Below are 19,006 nucleotides of genomic sequence, written 5' to 3'. Positions count from 1 at the left end.
GGATTCCTGTTTCAGCACCGCTAACATAACAGCACTATGTGCATTTGGTGAGTCATCTCTGCAAGCAGGAATAGCCTCTAAGTGGAAATGCAGAGAAATCAGTGCTCAATCCAGCATACTGAAAAAAAGCAACTGTTACTAGAGAGCACTAAATAATCAAATAAAAACTAATCTTGTTATATAACTATTGCAGGATAATGTACTTTCATTTCCATAACAAAAGAAAAAAAACAATCAAAACCAGGAGGAGGCCAAATGTATTAGTAAAACAGAATCTGACAGATGTCCCTGAAATTATTTGAACAATCAGGTGACAACTGCAGCAACCAGTATGCAGAGAGAAAAAAAAATGTTTGTATTAATATTAGCACTTGCTATTCTCCCTGATTACAAAATACATGGAAATGTAAAAATTCTTCCAACCTACTGACTTTGTGCATTTTTAAACAACATTAGCCTTGATGAACCAAACAGATCAAAATTGAAGCTTAAAAGCTGAAGTTAGAGATTTAGAGCCACTGTCTACATTAAACAAACAAACAAACCAAATTTTCTTTATTGGGTGCTTATAATGCTCCAAATTTAGATTATTTGTATACGCAGCCTTCATAAGAGCACATTTGCAATATGGATAAATCACTTATAAGGCAACCACCAGCTGAACCCACCTTCTCCACAGGAGTACCTCCAATGATGCTGTTGAAATGAAAGGCAGATTCACTGCACATCCTTATCATTTGCCTGCTGGGAAACCTTTGGGCCTGCTCTGTGAGAATGTTTAATTTCATTTGCAAAATCCTTGTCTTGGCTTGTGTGGGCTTGCACAGGGCTCCACCTTGGAAAGCATGACCAGTCCTGGCCACATCTGCAGCAGTACTGCATGACCAACACTCAGCTGCCTAAGGGGCCCTTGCATGTCTTATTTTCACTCTGAACCTGTCCACCTTTCATTTCCAACATCTGTATCTTTTTATTTTACACTGTTGGGTGAAGTATTATCAAAATGTCATTCCCCATACAACCACAGATCAGCTTAACTGCCCATTTTCCCTGAACAGAAAAGGAACAGAAATCTCTTACCCAAGATTTTGTTTGAATTCATGACATAGGTCAAGAGTCCATTCCCTCCAGTCCTCAAGGCTGGACAACCAGGCATTTTTTAAGTAGCTATTGTGACTAATGATTGTGTTGCACCCTAAAGTCTTCATTTAAATGTGTTTGATGTCATATTAAATGATTTCTGGAAGTCAGTATATTATGCTGATGTTAACATAACAAGTCACATCCTCAAGAATATAGCAAATTAGTTAATGCTGATTTGATTGCCATTATAAATTGTTCTGTTTATCCCCATTATTTAAGAGCCATTTATACCGGCCATTGCATTATTTTGTTTGATATAACTGAAGAATTTACATCTGCCTTAGCATCATATTTATTCTATGAAATTCAGACATAACAATAACTGGATTTTTTTCAAAGACATTTTAGAATTAATATTTATGACTGAGAAGGTTCCCTACACAGCTTTCCCAGTATTTTAGGCAGAAAGCATAGCTACCTAATTAAAGAATTAGTGAGCAACAAACATTTAAGAAACCAAATTAATTAAGACAATAAGCAGGTTTTGATGGATAAACTTGGGTTTTTTAGAGATGTATTTTCAGGAAAAACCTCCCACTTCCTCCTAAATTATTTATGTTGGTACATCATAATATCATTTTAGAGAAAATCCAGGGGAAAGGAAAAGGAGAAAAAACACATGAAAGATTTTTCCCCTGAGATATTTCCATAATTATTTTATGGCAAAAAGCTGTATGGGAGTGAGGTGATGTGCTTTGGAGCTGCTCTTTGAAGCTTTCAGCAGCAAGTGGTTTCCTCCCCAGCATGTGTTTTAAATGTTTTGCTGGATTACAGTCCACCTGCACAGAACTGCTCTGACCTTTTTACCCTTCCAATATTTTAAACATTTGACCTGCTTTCCTTCCTGCAGTTTTGCTTCCGAGAATACTCTTGAAATAATTATGTAAATGTCATCTTAATGCATTTTCAGTGCCACATGCATTTTCAGACCCCTTATGATGCTATCTTTACACAATGCCAGAAAAACGTGAACCAGATGTGCTGAACACAAAATACAACAGCAAGGATTTCCCTCACAGCAATCGTGATATGCAGGTTCTTAAAGCTTGCCATGAAGTAATAAGGCTATTTTTAATGCAAGAATATAACACAGGTAATAGAGTTTGAAATGCATTAAAGATGTATATTCATATTTACTGCGCTGAGTAATACTGGGCTACAAGAAAACACTTCAACGATGAAATAAAATCAAGCACAAAATTTCCTTGTCGGTCTAAAATTTGCCACTACCATTAAGGATTTATTTAATATTCATGGGTAGTTGATTTTCTGCATTCATTTATTATATAAGTACAGTATAAAGGTGACTAGCACAAGCTGAGCTGCAGACTGTTGGCATCCCACATAATTGCATATTGACATTCATTAGTCAGTTGACTCTTGAAATTGTGCTAACAGACTAAACACTAGTTCTATATTTGATTGCTGAAAACCTTTGGCTTAGACCTCCTGGGTGAAAGCACAACCAAGTCTTTCAGTCAAAGTGTCTCTTGCTTGTGACAAATTGTTTATGTGTGTTGGACTCTTTCCTGAACAGCATCATCTCTTCACAATCCCACTCCATACTCAAAAGTGAGAACAGTGCTGGCTCCATTCTATTATTCTTCAGCAGAGAAGCTTGTTTCTATCAATCTTCTTGATTCTTTTACTTGCTTAAGATACTGACCAGTGCTGAGGAGCCAGACTGGAACCGAGGCCCTTAACCTATCCTGAAGTTCAGACTGAAGCAGGGCTCTGCAGACAGTCCTTTGCCAGGTACCCAAGTCTTTTGCCCAGTAACACTAATGGCAAGTGAACTGCCCCTTCTCTTCTTCTGTATCAAACCCACAAACACATTAAGAATATGAATGACAGCTGCAGAATAACTACAGCTCCTACTAAAGTCACATTATATGGAATATGTCCTGTGATTTGACCCAGTGAGTTATAAGGTTGAAGCAGTGCTGGTGGCACCTATCCTTCCATGTAGGTCTCCTCAGTCACTCATCATTTGTAAAGAGGTCTTTATCATGATTGCCTTGCAAACTTTAGGGGTTTTCAGAAATAGCATGAATACTGTGACTGCAAAGAGGACAAAAAGGTGTAAAAATCTGTGAGCGAATTGCCAGAAAAAGTCAGTTTGACTCAATGCATTAAACTCTTAAAGGTATAATATGAAAGCATTCTTTTATAGATTTTTGCAGAGACATTGAGAGCTTCTGCTTAGTGGCTTCAGACCACATTTTTCTCCTTTCACTTTTTAATTATGTTTATACTGGGCCTGAGCCTTGCCCCATAAAACCTGCCACAGACTTGGATGGTTATTCTATCTTTTGATGAAATGTTGGGGTTGGCCACGAGCTCCCACGCATCTGCCATTTGACCTCGGTGAATTATAGCTGGATTAGGCATGCCATGTTTTATTTGCTTAATGGTAGCTGCCTTAGAGAAATCTGCACTCTAGTGCACAGACTTCTTTCGTTGTTCATGACTCAAACTCTGCTCTCAGGATTGCTCTTAGCAATCAAGACTAAACAAAACTCATTAAACGACTCTGTGATGGACAAGCCAGTCTGCAGTAGAGTATCCTCACACCACAGTTTTCATATCTTTAATAGGATGAAATTTCCTAAGGCTGAAAGAACAATTTTAGCATATCTTAGAAGTCTGCCATAACCATATGGATTTGTAACATATACATTTCTTATCTTAGTTCTGGTTATATGACTATAATAGAACCTAAACACATTTCTGAATTGGTGTTGGACATGTCTGATTTAGATGAAGGTAATGTTTATTGGCAATCTTTTTTTATGACAGAAAGAGAAAAATCATTGCTGTGAACTATGAGTCAGTGAGTAAAGAATGCTGAGTTTTGATAGGGATTTGACATGGCTCTGAGAAACTGGCAAAATTTAGATAGATGATGCAGGGGTATAGTCTTGCAGTAGGAATGAAAAGGGAAGAGAAACATGGGAATATGTCAAATTCTGATTCTCTGAAATTCTTTGAATTCCCACTGAATTAAATAGGATCAGAATTTCATCCAGAATTTCACCTATTAATGTGTATGCCTTTTTTGTTTTTTGATGGTGGGTGGGGGTCAGGGGTGGGAAGTGTATTAATTCTACAAGTCAAGCTTACAGTAGTTGGGCAAATCAAAAGTCAGAATCCTGTGCAACCTCAGTACTGTTTTTTTATTCAAACACCTTCTGATACAGTCTCTGCTCATACTGCCACACAATATTATTTCCATGGTATCCCTATCTGGTTCAAACTGAAGAGATTTACAGGTACAGATTATAGTAATAACTACAAGGTTTAAAAAATATTTGTAGTATAAACAGGTAGTCAGCTTAGAATCTAATTATAAGGACGGTTGAATAGCATATTTTGTGACTCCAAGTCATAAAAATGTTTTTCAGTTATCTTCACAAAATACCTCTGAAACCAAACCCACATTCCTACAAGTCTGGCTTGATTTCAAGGCTCAAGGCAACATTTTTAGCTCCTCTCTTCTGTTCCTTTTCTCCAAGCCCTGACTTCACAGATAAATAACCTTAGAAGGGAACCTTAAGTAGAAGGTGAAAGTAGGCAAAGAGAAGCCTGTGGAACACAGAGAAGAGCTTGGTCTATGCAGAAAGGAAATTAAGCATTTCTTAAGCTGTTCTAGTTCTCCAAGCTCTTTCCTCCTGCAGAGCTGGGACATCGCCTGTGGCAGCCTCCACAGCCCCCACCTTGTGCTGCTCAACAGCCTCAACAATCTTGTGTTCTGCTGGACCACTTGGGCTGGCAATAGCTTTTTGCCTTGTAAGCAAACAAGCTGTGTTTTCCTTCTTTCAAGCTTTTCCTTCTTTCATTTGAAATAAATAGCATTTTAATTTTGAATACGAGTGAAACTTAACATAGAAAAAAAATGTGCTTAAAGATGAAGAGAGATGCACACCACTCTATTAACTTTTTTTGCCCTTTCCCTGCAGAAGTTGTTTCTGTCAATTTATTTTCATTTCGGCTGAGCAAAATGGGAAGGAAAAAGCAGGTTGACACAGATGGTTGTCAGCCAAGTGATGACTGCAGCTGAGAATGACTGTACAAAAATATACAGCTTGCTGAACAGTGTATTGTTCGGCTTCCATGTGTATCAAATGTCAAAAGAAATAAAAAATTGGAGGTTATATTTAGAACTCTTTTTTTAAGACTGTTAAATTATTGTTGTAAAATGGAAGGGTGGTCATCTGTAAAGGAATATAATTGAAGAAAACAGAAAATTGAATTAATCCTGCATCCAAAACATCTGAAAACAGAACACAGAATAGCCTCTTAAATACAAATATAACCCCCTAAATAAATGGTCTGGTTTGAGAGTTATTTAGGTCTTTTACAAGTGCTGAGAACTCCCAGTCCTATTGAGGTCACCCAGAGAGGAGTATTTGAAAGTTAGACAAAGTTAAAGGTCTGGATGAAGATTTTTGAACCCCACTTTTAGACTTCTGTTTTTAAAGGACCACTTGGATCACACAACTAACCACATTGTACTTTAATATACCAAACAAACTCAGTGAGGAGAAATATTTAAAATAAGCTAAAATAGCCTTCCTAGAGTTTGTCAGAGTGCTGCCAGCTTCAGGGTGGGGGCAGGCTTTGTCCACACAGGAAAGCTGGGTTTTAAAAACTATTGATCTTATTTTAACATAGATCTATCTTGAACCAAGGCTAAGTCTAATGTAGGCACACTCAAATCGATTGCAATGTTGCCTGTGTCATTAGCTAATTTAAATGTACATGCATTAGCAGATTGCATCAGTTCACCTAGATTGATCTTTGAATTGCCTTGTCTAAATTTGGGCCTTTTCTAGGGAGCCAAGGAAGAGAGGGCTGCCAAAGCCACTTACCCTTCTCCTACCTGTCAGCTCTGCAGAGTACTGCCCAAATCAGTCAGTAAATATCCAAGTTATCAGTACAATCACTGATCAACACACCAACTAATACTCATAAAGCTGTGTAAGAGTATTCCCAAGAGAAAAGCCATTGAGTTATACACATCACTACTACCATTCTACTGAGATTATCTAAATTTTACCAGGCATACCTTTGGACTATAACAGATGTAAATATTGTTAGTGTATGTTTTGTAGTCAGAACTTGAGTAACTAAGTCAGTGATGACTTTTGAATATTTGAATTTTTTTCTGTTCTTTAACTGCTGCCTCTGTGGGCTCCAAAGACTGACAACCAAGCATAAACTAATTTTAAATTGTGTGTCCTTTCCCTACCAGCTTTCAGAGCAGTGTAATCTCACCTTCATTCCAGTGGGGTAAAAATCAGGTAGAGAGAATAAGTGTGAGATAATGAATTCCTCTTACTTTCCTTGATCATTAATAAATGAGGTTATTTACTTCATTGACTCCTGGAATTAGTTGTGACACAACACCTTTATATAATCAGTTTGTTCTGAAAACCTGATAATAGGAACCCATCTGCTTAGAGACATAAAGGAGAATTCATTATATGCCCAGTAATTACTTTCAATGCAACATAAAGAGATTGCATGCACAGCTTCTTAGAGTTAAACATGCTGTCAAAAAGAACACCTTGATGTGTAGGAAGAAGAGGAGTTCAAAAATGTGATAGCTAATAGCAACATTTAGGGATTTTAATAGGAAAAATTTGTATTGTGCCTAATTGTCCTTGTCCCTAACTGCAGAGAAACCAAATTCTTTGTGCAGGATTTCAAAAAAGCCGTTCCTGAGTGCCTCCACTGTAGACAACTCCTTTCTCTATCTACCTATATTATGACAGATAATGACTTGTATAAAATGTGCATTTCCCTATAAAAGAAGAAAGGACAAAATGTCATGTTTGATGTCTAATTGTTGTGGCTGTCCCCAAAGCTGGCAGAGCCTCCAAGTGCTGCATCAGGATTTTGTATATGATTGTATATCAAATGTTAAGGCCACATGAGGAATACTATTGTCAGGCTCCCAAGCAAGCATTTTCTGTTTCTTTTCTAGGAGAACAAGACCAAAGCCTTGAAGGATGAAGTGAAATGAGTTGGGTTAAGTGGTGAGAAGCAGGTAACTGTAACTTAATCTGTAAGGAGATGGAAAAGGAGAAAATACCAATCCTTTGATCTTCCTGACATACTATCCAGATGGTCCTTGCTAATTATATTTCCCCTTGTGGTTTTAGTTACCAAACATGTACAAATATTTACAGTGGACAAAAGTACAGCTCTGTTTAAATGTCACTTTTTAATTGTGTTTTATCCATGGAATAGTACAAGTCCAGCAATTTTCTGATCATATTTTCACTTTATGAGCTGTAGTCCTCCCGTTTCTTTTCCCACTTCCATTCCATTTCTTTATATCTTTCATTCTAATGAAGCATGGCATGCTAAGAGACTGTTATTCTTGGAAATCATGAGGGGTTTTAAACTGCCTAAATATTCCTTTCAGCCAGGAATAAAGTTGCAAAGACAATTAGCATCCTTGAGGTTAAAAATATAGTTAAGTGGTTTGTCAGATCAGGCTTTAAATACAATCTTATGCCAATAAATTTGAGATACTCTTCTTTGACTTGGCTCTCTGCATCTAAGACTTTTGTGCTCAGTAAAAACAAAGCTATTCTGAATACAGTGCTGCAAGGATTTGCTGGAGAATTCTGTAGCAGCTAGATTTTCTGAAAGATAATAACTACTAAACATTATTAAATACCACTGTCCCAGAGGATTTACCTCTTAAGGACATATTGAATACAACTAGTCAGCCTTGACAGAACTCTCAGCCTAATGATATTTTCCCTTCTTTTTTAATCATACAATAAAAGCTCTCACACTTGATGCAATTAAATATCCAATGACACTTTAAAAACAATAACATTATGACAGAATCTTGACAAAACTACAAGTATAATCCTGTCTCCACTGAGATCAATGGCAAAACTTCCACTGTCTTCCCTGAGGCCAGGATTTTGATCATATCTAAGGTAATTACATTCTGCCTATATAAATTCCTCTTACATTTACAATTTTTATTGTCAAAGGGATGATCAAACCCACACTAGGGCTGGTAGAAAGCCAACTCCTGTGTAAATTTGCCATAGGCAAATATATTACTTTTTCCCAGTCCTTCTCTAAGGACTGCGTGCTTCCTACCCAGCCTTTCTTGTTCATGGCCAGGTCTAGGAGAAGCACTGTGACAAATTTCCTTTGAAATTGAGAGGGAAAAAAGCATTCCCAAGACAGTTCATCTGTGACAGGGGGAAGATGGAGGAAGGAACAGCCATGAGAAGGCTTTACTGTCATAGTTTTAGCTTCAACTGGGTTTACATCCATACCCTAGGAGGTCTCCTGGGACAGATGACCACCCTGGTCACAGGGTCCCCAGGGACTGTAGGGGTAGTAAGACATTGGAACAGAGAAGCTGTGGGTGCCCCATCATTAGAAGTGTTAAGTTCAGCCTGGAGGATGCTTTGAGGAAACTGATCTGGTGAAACTTGAGGTCCCCTCCAACCTAAATCATTCTGTGCTCCTGTGCATCTATGGTTTCTCAAAGGTTCCCAAAATCCAGCAGATCCCTTCTGTGCTGATTCTGTGTGCTGCTCCCACCCCTGTCCCCATCAGACCACTTCTGCCCTTGCTCCCTCCTTCACCTGGTCCACAATTCATCCCCAAATTCTCATTCCCTGGAGGAAAAGTGCATGCAAAAGAGGTGCAGATGCCATTGTGCTTTGGGAGAGGAGATGTGTTACAGACAGCTTGAAAAGTGTGGATCTAGCCTGTGCTCCTTACCCTGGAGTTTACAAGATTCCTGGATGCTTCCTGAATTCAGCTCAATTTTTTGCTTAGCATTAAACGTGGTATAAATGATTATTTATAGCTAGTAACACTGAACTCAGTAATGTTTCCAATTCCTTTAAAGAAATTCAGAAAGACATGGTTGAAAACAACTTTCTACATTAATTGCTGCATTTTAATGTTGTTTGTTTTAAAATAAGCCTGTGAGTTTGTACACTCTCTTTTGGTGTAATATGCTCTGCAATTAAATACAATGAAGAAAAATTATTAATAGATGAATGAGCTTCTAATATTAGCTGATATCAGCTGTCTAGTCTGTTAATCAGAAAGAATGATAGATGGTCACACGGGGGTGTTGGAGATATTGGATATGCAAGCTGTACTGCCATCTACTATATTTGAGTTTTATCTTACATATTTCAGCATAAAAATTAGCCTTGGTAGTTTCCCTGTGTCAGATAAAAACCTTGAGGTATCACCTCTCTCTCCAGGAGGCTTTTTGCTTCTCTGGCAGTAAAGAGGGTCCATCCAAACATTGTTTTACAGTACTGCAGCCTGAACCACAATAGTTGACAAAATCTAATAGATTGGCAAATGTCCTGCAATTGATCAAGGACTGCTAAAATAGAAATAGAAGCCAAGGCAGTACCTAGCAGCTAGATTTGGCCATGTGGATGTTTGTTTGAAGGATGTCATAAGTATTAGATGCTTCACTCTCATTAAACCTCTGGCGCAATCTTTCTTCCTCTGTGATGAGTGTCACTATGAATGAAAGAAGAGGAGAAGGACATCAAAGCTGGAAATCATTCTGAGTATTTATTACTTGTATGATATTTCCAACTCAGAGAAAATTTCTAGTTCTAAAAAATGCTAACGATGCAGTAGAAGGAAAAATCCTTGGAGGACATTTGCCATTCACTGTCTGGGGAATGTAACCCCACAATTTAGCTAGAAAGAATCAATTATCTAAATCCACCTATGGCATTCTGAATATTTACCTCTTGAAGTTGGTTGAAGACAGAGATAAAACAAAACCATGTGGCTTTTGTCTTTAAAAAGAAATAAATAAAGAAGTTTCCAAAACCCAAAGGGCAAAATCCAGGCATATTTTAATCATTTAGGAGCAGAGCCGGGTTCATACCAATATGACTGAGTTCCCTGCGTTCTCTTTCAAAGCCTTTCCTGCCAATTTATGAACTAAAAAACAAATCTCAACATAATTTTAGGAAATTAATTTGAGAATAGCATAGCAGTTATGTTTGTAAGAATTTATTCATCTAATTATTCAGGTCAACAACACGTATATCTGCTGTTTTGAAGAAATATGATTGCAGACTACAGTCTGTCTCCCAGAGGCAATAAAGGAAAGCCTTTCTTATATCTGGGTTGGATGAGTTTCTACCCTTTTCAACAAACAAATCAGGACCACTGGGAATACAGATCAGTGGATATGGTGTTTTATTCTAAGCTCATAAATCCTTGACAGATAATCACAAGAAAGATGACATTTCAAACCCAGAGTGTCTGCGAATGAAGAAACTGCCCTGTGAGGACTTTTTCCAATTCCCCCCAAAAGAGCTTACATTTGGAGAATAAACAGTTTTTCAGCTTGTAAGATGTCATGAGGTCTCCCTTCACAGTTCTGCCAGCCCCTTTGTGTGTTCAATTTCAATGTCTCAAGCAATTTTCCCCATTCAGGACCAGATCCATCAAATTCTTTTAGGTAAGATGATTGTTATCTTCAGCTGTGACAGGAGGCTACAATGTCATCACAGAATTAGATTTTATTTTGTCTCATGTCATTGCATAACCTGACACGTCAACATGAGTTCATTCAACCTAGTTTATCCTTCACTAGTTTGGAATGGATATTAGCAGGAAGTCAATATATATTTTCCTATTATTGCTTTTAAACTCCTCAGTTCTGTGGTTCTGGTTCTGCCAGTTTGGAAATATGCAGCCCCTTTTAAATTTTTGATCATTTTCTAAAGCCTTTTTTGGTTCTTGATAAAGAAGTCTGGAATTTTGGGCTTTGGCCCCTAAAATTTCATCAGATATTGGTATTGAAACTGTAATTACCTTTTCATTCCATGGAAAATGCCTCATGTGCAGCTGTAATGCTGCCATCACCATGAATCAGGATCAATCTGAGAAAATCACTCTCACATTTTACTTCGTAGTAACGCAGTTATCAAAGAACACAACTTTACATAAGTCCTTACACTTCTCCATAATCCTTCAAAAACAATTTCCAAATGTATCCACCAGACAAAAACATGAAATAAAATACTTAGAGCCTGATACTGCCCTGACTATTCATACACACTTTTCCCTTAGACTCAAGAGTTAAGTCCACTTGCGTTGGATTTTCTTTCATATTTTTCCCCACCTAAAAAAAGAGAATATTGATGGCAGAACTACCATCATCAGGGCATGAGGTTTAATTTTCAAAGGGATCAATACTTTTTTCACCTCTATGCAGAGAAACACATGAAGCGCTTTTTCAGGTACACGTTCTGTCGTCAGTAGCACTATAGGAATAATTTTGTTGTTATTCAATTTATAAACCTACTTGCTGATTTTATAGAGTTAAATAAGGGATAATTTTAAACATCAAGAAATTTCAAGCTAACCCTGTGAAATACCCAGAGTTTAGAGAACTGTGTCATATACCATCAGCAGTTTTGGTAGGACTTTGCTTTTTGGGGGGATGAAGGGAAGGACAGAAAGGTCAAAGACTAAATCCCAGGGTTGCAGAGGGAGGTCAGTGGGGTCAGAAGGATTTGCTGCTTTCACAAAGGACACTACAATCAGTAATCTGCTGTTATGCTGCATGTACTGCTCTTTAAGCACATTTGACACTGATGCATGGGAAGCAATCTGAGTAGAGAGCTAAAAAGGCAGTTACTTCAAATATATGAATAGTGCGCTGGAGTGATGATGTGAAAATAGATTTAAGACCAAAATAAACACCAAATCAAAAAAGAAGAAAACACTAATTACCACTATAGATGGTGAGACACTTATACAAATGATACTAGAGCAAACTCACTGCAATTATAAAATTAGTATCATTAGTCTCACCACAATTTGAATAAAAATTTGTAAAATCAAGGAGCTGCAGACATCGTCTGACTAGCATCAGACACTGCCTACCTGAATGAGCATCCACCCATTTCATTTGATTCATTAAAGACTCTGTCTTCTGCAAGCCACATCAACCCTAACAAAATTAGATATTTGGTTAGCAACGATCTTTGAATAAGTAAATCAGAAAGGATATGAGAAATCAGATTTTTAGCTAATCTGCAGAACTAAAAAATACTGTGGGTTTATGTGGTTGAGTTTTAAATGGAAAATGTTAGATCAGTCAGAAGGGCTCAAGCTTCCCCCAGCCTAGCACTAATTGCAGCCCTGTCATTAGTGTTTTAATTGAATGCCAGTGATGGGGGAGGAGGAGTCAATGCCCCAGGAGTGGCACACTGAGTACCCAAGCCTGGCTCATTCCTTGAATCCCTATCCAGATGGGTTTGCATCCTTATGCAGCTGCTTATTTCTTACCTCACAGACATAAATACTCACCTGAGCTGAATTCATCTACCCAGATGAAGCCCATTATTTAAAAAAACAATTTTTCTGGACATAAATTAGTTTATTCTACAGCCTTCTCTTATTTGTACCTCCATGAAGTATGAAATATTTCCACAGACATTTGCTCAGACTCCCCTGTTGACACATTGCTGTCCCATGTGTCACACCAATATCTTGCTGTGTTGATATGACTGTTGTCAGAAGAATGCCATGGCAAATACAGCTGAGAGACAAAAGTTGATCTGAAGAGATGTAGATTCACATCCTTTGAGAGCATTTCCCTTTCATTTATAAAAATGAAAAAAAAAGAAAAATCCCTTTAAGAATGTACACAGAATTCTGTGCTTATATATGAAAATACCACCTGGGGTTTTTTCAACAGAATATTTATGGGGTTTTTTGTTCCCTTGTGAGAAGAGTAAACATGCCTGAAACCAACCCAGAGCACAGGCTCAGACTGCTCAAGGTGCCCAAAGGTGGTGCCTGGGAAAAGCCCTGGGGAGCTGCCCCTGGCTGTGTTTCCCACAAAGAGTGTAAAGGATGGAGGCCTGATTCCACAGGAGTCACTTTTATTGGGACAAAGGTTTTCTCCCTGGTTTCTGCAACCAAAGTTACCCAGGGTTTTTTAAAATTCTTTTTCTATTTTTTTTAATTGTAGTAAATCTCTGAACTTTCCAAGTTCCAAGAGGTATACTCTATATATACTATATAGTGTGTGTATATATATATATATATACACTATATAGTGTATATATATACACACTATATAGTGTATGTATATATGTATATAGTGTATATATATATAGTGTGTATATATATATATGTATATATACTGCATAGTGTATATATACTCTATGCAGTATATATACTCTATATATAGTATAGACTAGGCTGCAAGCTTTAAAGTCAGCCAAACCAGATCTCTGTTTTACACTGGCAGAAGCACAGGTGTCTTGTTTTTCAAGTCAATTTCATGGCTTAATAGTCCCAGTCAAAAGTGACACATCTCACCCTTTTGGTCACACAAACAGATGAAAAGAAAAAAAAGCTCAAAATTGCAGCAAAGATTTGGGAGGGGGAGGGTCACTATCCTGTTGCCTCTGCAACAAGGATATTTGTATTGATTCTTTCCTTAAGAGTAATTGAATTAAAATAATTTCACTCATCCCTATTCCCTCTCTTTTGAGCCCTATCAGATGAGATATTTGACACTGAGAAATGCACTTTGCCTGTTACTCATCAGTGCTTAAAATGCCTAAGAATGCCAGACTTTAGCTGGGTGAAATCTGAAACTGAATGTTTCAAGGGACCATTATTACTAATGGGCTTTTTTATTAGAAATCAAATAAAAATGGTAGGAATTTAAAGTGCAAGGAAGAGAGGCACTGAAGTTTGTGAGTAACATTAAAGAATAATATTACAGTTTTATGAGATACTTTTGTCAGGTTACAGCTCATCACAGAATAGGCACTGAGAATTTTCAAAAACATCCAAGCATCTCAGAAACACAGTGTAGACTTCCAAATTGAAATATGGCTTTAGCAGTCTAATTTGAAGTGTCTGCTTAAAATACACCGACCCCCATGATGCAGTCTTGCTGTTAAGTCGCAGGAGAAAATGTCAAAGGCTGGGAACAGAATCCAGCAAGTCTGAGGCATCCCTTGAAAATATTGATTTGTCAATACCTACATAGCCCTGTGCTAAGGGATCCCATCTCAGGGTACAGCCTCACCCCTCAGCACACTGCACAAGCAGCCACAGGAACCAGCTCTCCTGCAGAGAGGCTGAGGCTGAGGCTGGCATCTGAACGTGCACCCTTCACTTTTGATCACCTAAAGAGTTTCAGATCCATCATGTGCCTGTAGTTCCAAACCCCTAAATGCATTTTAGAATTTCATAACAAAAGGCAGAGATGATTCACTGCAGTGCAAAACACGGAGCTGAAAGGCTGATAGAGCTTCACACTGCTGCCACTCATGGAACTGCTAAGAACTAAATTATACAGAAACCACTCTAAACCTCCCTAGTACAGATGAGTAAAATAATACTCTCTTCAGTACAGCCACTTGCATATTTCAGCAATACCAAGAAAAACAAGTTCTTTCCTGTCATTTGTGAAAATTTGTTGTGAACCCAGGCAGAAACTCACAGTACACAGCAGGAGTATATTTACCAGTACACTGTCATTGTTGCTTGGACAATATATGCAAAGATATTTCCAAAGAATTTACAAGCTTTATGTTAACCTGCTGCCTATTTTTCTTTTAAAACAGGATGGAAAGCTCTACTGTATTATTACAACTTCTCCTTCAAAGGTGCAGGTATAATTATTGGAACCAAACTCTCATTTTCACAGCCACTCTGTAAATGCACATCTTCTTGTCATTGTGAAGATATATGACATAGATCAAATTGTCTTTATATTCTTCTTCCTGAAATTTAATATACCTACAAAAAACACCCGATTGTGAGGATGTGGGGAACTTTGAAAGTAAATGAATCAGACCAGTCCTGGGTGTTTAGAGACCCATGAACCACGCTGGTACCTGGAGAAAATCCAGCAAGGGAAGGAATAACGTGATCTTCTGCAGTGTACTCTTATTTTTAAGAGAAGGAACATTCACCTCATCCCTTAACTGGGAATCTCCAACACATAATCTAGGTATCTTTGGATCTTGATTGCCTCAATAGTCTTATCAGCCTTAGAGATCTTAAAATCAGTATGTACTTCATTTACCTAATCTTTTACTGGGGATAGCATGAAGTTTTTTAATAGCCTTGAAGGTGCACACAGCCAATCTCATCTAAGTTTTCAAACAATCCTTTCAACCCACTCATGTTATTCTGCTTACAATATATATCATTGGAAAGAAATCAGAAACTGTACCATGCTTAGACATTTTTAGATGTGAAAATAGCAATATGATGTCTAATATCAGAAACATTATGTGGTCACTAGGTGTAATCAAACAATTTCATTATTGAGAAAATATCGTATTGATCATAAGACTTTCTTTTAGCATTTTGCACTGGAAAGTGAATCTAACAATTCGGTGTTAAAATTGAAAAAGAAAAAAAAAGAGGAAAATAGCTACTGATTAAACAGCTGAAAATGTAAAAGGAAATATGGATTTTTCACTTCTAACATTTGCATGGATATATTCCCATATAAACACCAACTCTGCCACTCAGTTTATTATCCATAAAAAATCAGTTTCATGGCTTGAGAAGGTGGAAGCTAAAGTATTCCTGAATGTATTTATCCTGCAGATTTTTCAGATGTTCAGGTTTATTTGTTTGCTTTCTCAGGCGGTGCTGCATTCACCTTCAGTAACTTGGGAACTCAGGTGGGAAAATCTGACATGGGCTACAATAATAAATTGTAGTAGATGCTGTACAGTCTTGAAGAGTGATGACATGCGTCTGCTGGGTTACTTGGCATGGCTCTGGGCAGCTGATGCCAAGGCTGAAGGATGGCTCTGGCTGTGCTGACGGACAGGGCACAGGAAGGGCTGCAGCAGATGAGCCATGGTGCCACCCAGGCTGGGGGCCTGTCCCTGCCAGCAGCAGCAGCAGTGAGCAGCCAGGGAAAGTGAGAGCCCAGCAAGGGTGTAGCCCCTCAGCTTGCAGCAGCCAGTGCTTGAGGGACTGTGTTGTGCATGTCAGATTTAACAATTTCTGTAACCTGAAAGTGCTTTTGACTTCTGCAGATCCCATGGAAGAGTTGCATGGCATCATTATGATGGTCACTAAAAAAAGTGTTTTCTTTAGTTGTGTCAAGAGACATCACAGTTCTTCTTCTTTGAAAAACAGTGAACTGTTGCTGCTTGTCAACCCTCTCTTCCTGCCATGTCATATTCCCCTTGCAGCTGCCTTTTCCCAAGACCTTCTTCTAGGACTCCCCCGATTCAGGTATGGACAGAGCTGGGTTTTGGTTTGCTCAACAAATATGATTTCTTTTACACATGCAAACCTTAACTTTTTTTCTGTCATTTCACTGATCAGTACAGTATATATGCACTTCATTGCATGCTATTATCTTTCTGTTACTCTCTGAATCATCATCACATTTGATGTATCTTGAGACTGTGATGACACTTTTTTATTAACAGCAAGCTTCATCATCTCACTGTTCATCCCCTCTGTAGAAAACAGGGAAATATGTGGAGAGAACACTCCTTCCATTTACAAGACTGGCTGTTTGATTTCAAGCCAATCTCCTAATATAACTACTCTCCCACACTGAAATTTTTGGCAGTATAACCAGCATGGAAATCAAATGTGAAGATCTGTCACCATTATGTTTCTTGCAGCTATTCACTAGACAGCTAGAAGACTTTTTGCTTCTTCAAGGAAGGACTCCAGAAAGTCAAGGTCCTTTGGTTAACCTCTTGCAAGTGTAGAGATCGTCTATTCCCAGCCATATTGAGTGAGAACAGAAGATGCTCATCAGTAACCAGAATATTTGATTTCACCATTATGTTCCCTGAAGTCAGCTGTCAAGTTTAAGCCAGTCATTTAGACGACCTCTTTCATCAGGAGGAGAATGATTTCTTCAGAAGACAACTCATTTCATCCTTGGACGACATCATGAATGATCCCATGGAAGGACAGTCCTTATCCACCTTCACTGAAATAAAGAGATCCAGATAATTTGAATAAACTGCAGACAGTTAGTACAGTGAGTCTCACCATATCTACTTGCAGTAGAAGAAATGTCACTGGAGACAGACATAACAGCATCACCATAAAGCATAATTTGCAGTAAAAGGAAATTGTGTTAAGAGCAGCAGCTGTAATACAGGTGAGTGCTGCTCTGTGACCTCATACATCTTCCTCTAGTGCCCTCTGAACAGCTCTCCCCCATCACTCTTTCTGTCTCTTTTTCCCTGACTGACTGAAATGCAGCCCACACCACACGCTACACCACAATCAACACGTATTGACTAGTGGGTCAGTATGAGTTGTCAGGTGACTGGCACAGTTCTTGACCCTAAACCGATGTCTTTCCTTGATAGAATTTGTTCCTTTTCCTCCAGTCTACTGTAAAATTTTGTATATATATAAAAATAGTAGAAACCCTTTGTTCCCTTTTAGATACAACCAGAGTTATCTAATGGATTTCAAAGTTATAGACGCAGTTGCATAAGCCTTAATACACTGGGAAGTCAAGCAAAAAAAAGTACATCTCAAGTGTAATAAAAAATCTATTTCCAACATTATCTGTCATGTATTCTCCTTCCATCCTTTTCCTATAGTGCCCCCTTTTCAGAAAGCCAAGATGGGTGATTGGCTAACAAGCCTGTAGAGAGTCTATGAAATACATCTCTAAACTGAGAAACAAGGTCAAGTTTGATCTTGAGTTTTTCTGATAGAGACTGAATTATTAAAAGGCTATTGTCTGCTTTAGAGTGACATTCTGTCTGAACATATTGTACTTTCCACAGTTCATGAAGAAAATCAAATGTAATATATCTTAAATAGAAATAGCCCCATCTTTGAAGCTTCTAACTCTGTTCATTTGATAATATTTTATCCATACTCCATTTTACTGCTTTCACAACATAATTAGTCAGTCGATTCCCCAGGCTGTGTTTGTGGGCATTTCATGTGGCAGCAGAGAAGAGAAAAGATTTAATATATACTTAAAAAAAAAAAAAGCCAGTGACAGATTCAGTTGCAGTTAATGTAAATCTTATTTTATAAAAACAATTAGTTTGCAAATAGAAGAGGTCCTAAAGTTGTTTGCTTCTCTTTCCAACTTTTTAAAAGCTCTTCAAACCATAATTAGCCAGCATTATTCTCATAATTGCAAACTATAATATCTCAATATGTCCTTCTAATTCATACAGGTGTAGTGAAATCACATGTGTTACTTGGAAGATAAGTTGATTTCTTTCTCTTGGGAAATTTTTCATATATGAGGAGATTTTTGTTTGTTTTCTTAGAGTGTCTGACATAATATTTTCACATATATTTAAATTGATTTCTCTGAAGGAGAAGTGAATGGGAAGAAAATATTAATCTGTAGAATTTTCCTCCCATTATGTAGTAGATGGTTTTTGCCCCTCTTTAAATTTTTTAGCATATAATTTATTTTTCACTTTGCAATTTAAAGTTTATGCAATTTGGATTTCCTCATCAGAAAAGAAATTATTGCAGCACTGTGTGAGTGTCTGTGTGTATGCAGAGTCTGTGACTAACTGGGGAGTTCTGTTACATATTAAAAATCAGGCTCAGATTATTTCTTCTTCTGAAATAAGGTGTGTGCATGATCAAGGAAATTCAGAGATCAGGAGAATGTTTCCCTGACTCTCAGAATGTCATGTTTGCACTCTTTCTAGTGTGATTTTCTAAAATTCCCTATGGATGGTGGGATTTAATTTCTCCAATATATATGTGTTGTACTGGCATAGTGGTGAATGCCCTGCCTGGCTGACCCTTCTGCTGCCTCACTGCTGTTGTGCCTTCCACACAGTTTCAGTGCTGGCAGAGAGTT

This window comes from Camarhynchus parvulus, chromosome 1 (genome assembly GCF_901933205.1).
Source record: "Camarhynchus parvulus chromosome 1, STF_HiC, whole genome shotgun sequence".
Classification (NCBI taxonomy): domain Eukaryota; kingdom Metazoa; phylum Chordata; class Aves; order Passeriformes; family Thraupidae; genus Camarhynchus; species Camarhynchus parvulus.
This window is presented reverse-complemented; position numbering follows the sequence as displayed.